Source organism: Capsicum annuum, unplaced genomic scaffold (assembly GCF_002878395.1).
Source record: "Capsicum annuum cultivar UCD-10X-F1 unplaced genomic scaffold, UCD10Xv1.1 ctg83355, whole genome shotgun sequence".
In the NCBI taxonomy this organism is placed as follows: domain Eukaryota; kingdom Viridiplantae; phylum Streptophyta; class Magnoliopsida; order Solanales; family Solanaceae; genus Capsicum; species Capsicum annuum.
In genome coordinates, this window is record NW_025894220.1 from 1174034 (window position 1) to 1179914 (window position 5881).

The following is a 5881-nucleotide window of genomic DNA, read 5'->3' on the forward strand; positions in this document are numbered from 1 at the left end:
GACTTAATTGTGTGTATGCTCCAAAATTGGATACTTGTTGATTGGTATTTGAACATGCTTGAAAATATTGATGTTTGAATTAAAGATGAGTGTATAAATGATTATTGAAAATTTACTTGATGAAATTGTCTCATGACTTCAAGTATACTTATAAACTTGATACATTATGTTGTATGCTTTGAGGTTGTGTAAATGTGATATTGATAATTCAAGTATATGTTGGATTGGGTACCACGCTCGTACGGATATATATATGTTGGATCGGGTACCACACCGGTATGGATATGTATATGTCGGATCGGGTGCCACGCTGGTACGGATATGTATATGTTGGATCGGGTACCACACCGGTACGAATATGTATATGTTGCTTGGGTACCACGCCGATACGGATATGTATATATTGGATCGGGTACCACGCTGGTACGTATATATATATTGGATCAGGTACCACGCCGGTATGTATATATATATATATATTGGATCGGGTGCCACGCCGGTATAGATATGTATATGTTGGATTGGGTACCATGCTGGTATGGTACATGAACATATATTGTTCCCTGCAGGTCATGACTATTTGGGAAAAAATAAGTCCCATAGCATGTGTGTATATATTGTGTTGATTCTGTGGATGTTTATAGTATGGTTGATACTCTTTATGGTTATGTGACTTATTTGTGAGCACTGTTTGACCTGTTGTTGTTGTATTATTGATTCCTTGAATATTTGTTATGTGACAATTCCTGTCTACTTGTTATTTGATTTATGTTGTGTACATGCTATTAAATTGAGTTGGCATATGATACCTACCAGTACATAGTGGTTTGTACTGATACTACCCTATACTCTTCTTTTTTTGAGTGTAGAAAGTATTCTAGAGGCTCAGACATGACCTCACCTCTAGAGTTTGATAGCAGATCTTGATCCAAGGGTGAGAACTCTGTCTCCAGGATACCATGGGTTATCTTATTTATTCTTGTCCATCTTTCGGGAAATGAAATATTCTTTATTTACTTTATTTTTTTATATCACTTTAGATATGATCTTTGTTAGTAGTTTTTATACGATGAACTTGAGGTCTTAGGAATTTTAGTAAGTAGTTTGTTTGAATTCAGAATTAATAATGATTAGTCCTGAATTATTGTTAGTATGTTGATTTTATAATAATTTCATCTTAACTTTAACTAAGTGATTGGGTAATGGTTCGGTTTAGATGGTTCTCCCACAGGAAGATTAGTATGGGTACCTCTCATGGCCATTTGGGTCATGACAAAGTTGGTATCAGAGCCCTAGGTTCGTCGATCTCATTGTACAAGAACCTGTCTAGTAGAGTATTGTAAAATGGTACGGAGATGTCTGTACTTTTCTTCAAGAGGCTATAAGACACTAGGAAAATTCAAATTCTTCTTTCTTACATGTTTTTACTTGAATTTAATTGGTATCTGGCGATTCCAATTGGTATCTGTTAATAAGAGCAATGTCAAGTAGAGTTCCATAGATTGGTGTGTAGGGCCCCCACACCCAATCTTCGTAGAGTTCCATAGATTGGTGTGTAGGGCCCCACACCCAATCTTTGTAAGGCTATGAGGTATGTAGAATTCATTTTTCTTTCTTTCTCTCCATCGTGTCATCCTAATCTTGGACTACTAGATTGAATCCAATTGGTATCTAGACAATTCCAATTACCATCTTAATAATTTTGAATAAAAATTTAAGAGATTTCAATTGGTATATGTTAATAAGGTCCAAAAGTTATTCTTAATTGGTAAAGACTTGTGAAAGTTATGAACTTATTGATTGCTTGTGTTTGATATTTGGCTAGACTTGTGTTGCCAGATTTTTGTCATTGCTGTGAATTATTTTTGTTCAGGGATGAAAATGAACTAAGTTGTTTTTGTTGATAAATGTGATGGAATTATTTGATTTCTTGTTATTGTGAAACTAAAAATTCTATGGTGCTTACTTATTTTTGGTACTATTATACTGATGAGAATGATGGTATGAGATTTGAGAAGAGGATATGAGAATATGATGTCAAGAAAAGATAGTGAAAAATGACATGAATAAAAGATTAAGGTGATATGAGTTTTTTGTAATGCGAGGTTATTGTTAGTGATATTGTCGATGGACCCTTATGTAGTTTGTTATTTGATATTATTTAGGGATCCTTGTGTGATCCGGCCATTGAGACCATATTTAGAATTTTTATGCAGTTCTATTATTAAAATTATAAAGGGTTCCTTGTGAGGACTAGCTAAGTGACATTATCTTTGAGTTCCTTATGTGAATGGATTCTTAATGCTTAGCAAAATAATTAGTTTTAAATAAAAGTGACTAAAACTACTAGAGGTTGTTGATACCTATGGAATTTGATCGATGACTTGTCTGAAATGTGATATTGGTGATGAGACTGTCAATGACCTATAATCGATTTATTTTGTTTGGCCTTGCTTATGTGCTAGTGGTGTGGGAACCACTCTTGAGGTGATTAAGAGTTAAGTAGAGCCCATAATAAAAATATTGTTAGATAGAAATAAGAATGATTTTGTATATCTTAAATTAGTGTTAGTGATATAAGAGAGATTTGGCTTGACCATGAAGTGTTTTTCGTTCAAAAATATTGAGTTAGTGATTGTCAGGACATAACTTGTAGATGTGGATTTATGCATTAGGAAAAAATTTGAGAAGATAAATTATTATTGATTTGACCTTATGGTTGAATTATACATTTGCATGTCCCACAAAGTTGGCTGATATATGAAACTTTAAAAGGATAATAATTTCCATGATAGTGGCAATGCGAAATCAAATGACTTAGTTGCATTCAACAAAAATGTAAGGTTGATCCTGAATGGGAGAATAAATGAATTATTAAATGGCATGATTGATCTTTCCTTGAGTAATACTTAGTGGATATTTCTTGTTGAGTGGTTAAGTTATGATGATTAGATGGATATTAACAATGTTGTGGAGGATAATGTGTTGTAGGCTCTAATTTTGTGGGACCCATAAAATGGCATGTTTTTACCTCTTTTTAATCCTATTGCTTTTCCTCTCTAGTTTAGATTAGTTATAGTGTGGTTATGATGTAATCCTATGTTTGGGATGTGGTTTTATTATTTAAAGCATGATTTGTATATTTAGCCTTATTGGGCTAGAGTGGTAGTCTTGAAATCGTAACTTGGGTAGAGTTAACTTGAGTACCTTATTTCTAGTCGAAGCTGCTATCTTAGGCTTGAATATGGCTTACTTGACATCTAGAAGATGAACTAGATACCTTAGCCTAGTTTGGGGCACAGTGTGCCTAATTATGAAAATTGAGGATTAGAAGTGGGATCGTCTGACCTACTTAGGCCTACACTTTTGTTAAGTCTTGTGGACTTAGTTGCGGATGTTAAACATAGGTGAGGCTAGTAAACCTTAGAATAAGGTTATTTCGTAAATTGGTAACTTGTATGATTTTCCGAGGTTATGGCTTTTGAGTTATAGTTATGATAATTCTTGTGGAAGAAATAATGGACCTTTAGAGATAGATATTCCTCCTAGATACGTTGTGTGGCCTATAGAGATACTATTTCCTCTTAGACTTAATGATTGGCCTATAGAGATGTTATTTCCTCTTAGATATGCAAATTGAATTAAAGAGGTGATATTCCTCGTAGTTATGACGTATGACCTATCGATATAATAGATCTTACAGACGGTTACATGTCTATCCATGTTATGCCTATAATATGTGAGATACCTCCTATATGTGAGATGATTAGAGAGATGCTACATCTTATAAATATGATTATCAATATGAGTTTCAGATATGTATATGGGCCTAAGGTCGTGATTATGATGTTGTGACTATTTTGAATAAATTAATAGGACAAAGGATGTTTTATCATAATATTAAATATCTGAGGAGTGTTTACCAGAGTAAAGGATACTATTACAGTTTATGAATACATATATATTTGTATATACATCTTTCCAGTATGGGACGAAGAAAGATGTGGTATGTTGCTTACGACTTTATTGATTGGATACTGGTGATGGCATGCATAGATGTGGTATATTCATGAGTACTATATCGGTAATTTATGTGATTGTAGCTAAAATATGATCTTACGATTGCTCTGCCTAATTAACGGTTAAGTTATGTGGTAACTAGTTGTCTATTAGGGGACTATAGCATTTGATGACTAGGAATCTAATGTATTAGTTAATGAATCTTGCTTAGTTAAAATATAGTAGCTAGCAATAGTTAATGAATGGCTTATGGTGAGGTCGGTTCTAGCATAGGTGAAGATTAGTTGGTGTTGATGACTAAGCTCGTGATGTTGATTAGTCGATAAATGAGGAGTTGTGTGTTAATAAGGTTAGATAATAAGAGATGTTGGTAATAAGAGGTGACTAGTTAATAATTTTGAATAGTTGCTAAATGATTAACTAATGAATAGTTAAGCAAGGATTAGTTGGTGAACGATGGTTAGATAATGAATGGTGTCAGTTAATAAAAAATGGTTAGGTAACAAGTAGTAATGTGTTATCTAGTAATGATTAATGGATATAGGATGATTAGCTGATAATAATGAATGGTGGATAAATGGCGGTGTTGGTCTAGTGATGAACCTTTACTAGATGTTAGATGTGACTATTAAATAAATAGTGGTTAATTACTATTCCGTGATTAAGGATTTTGTGAAGGATAATGTTTAGGCTAACAACAAGAGATTATGTGAAGACTAGCGAACTAATGATTCTATTATAATAAGAGTTAGTTAGCTAATAGCGAGTAGTTGGAAAGTATTGACTAGATAAATATTCTATGGTGATATGACTATTTTTTATGAGTATTTTAGTGTATGTATTCGATAATGACTATTACGATGATATGTTGATACCCAACAAGGATGGAGGATACTATTGATGATGTGTTGATATCCGACAAGGCCAAAGGTTGATTACGATGATGATGGTCCTAATGAGGACAGTTATGATGAGTTGTGGTATTGTTGGTGTACTTTGCATTCATTCCTGCATGCGCACACCTATCACCAGTATGCATCTATATTTATCAGTCGGTATATGACGGTTGCATATATATATATGGGTGAAGGATATGCCTTGTTTTGTTAAATATTGATTAAACTTTCTAAGTTTGGGGAGGTGGGGGTACGCATAGGCTCGACTAGGTATTTGATTGTCTATAAGTGGAGGACTAAGGAGATTGAGTCTGTGAAGGTCCAGTGGAAGAATCATCCTATAGAGGAGGCCACTTGTGAGACCAAAGAAAACGTGTAACAAGTATCCACATCATTTTAATGATTCAGGTAATTCTTTAGTTTCCTTTCTTGTCACTTGTTTTCCTATTCAGGGATGAACGTTTGTTTAATTGGTATCTGATGTAAACGACCCAACCCGTCGTTTATGAAATTTTCTCATCCTTTTTATTATAGATCTTCCTGTAGTTGGTGTACATGAATTATGACTCACGAGATGAGTGGTATCAATTCTTGAGATGTTCAGAAGTAATTTGAGTCATTAGTTAGATTGTTGAGTTTTAATAAATTTAAGCTTGATATTGTTCAAATTTGATCAAGATGACCTCGAACTAGTGTTTTGGTGATTCTAATTGAAGTGGAACATACTTTTTAGTCAATTTACATATTTAATCTATTTTTATGGGATTCTAAATAAATTTTGAGGATCTATGTGAAGTTTCGGGTATATTAGATGATTAATTTTCAATTAGTTGAGGGGTCAAATTGAAAATTTTTTTCTTGTTGTTTGGGACCTATGTATATGAAATAGATTTGAGTGGGAAAGATTTTTAATAAAAGTAAAAGATTATATGATAGCATCAAATAGGGTGGAGTAAGAGGAAAAG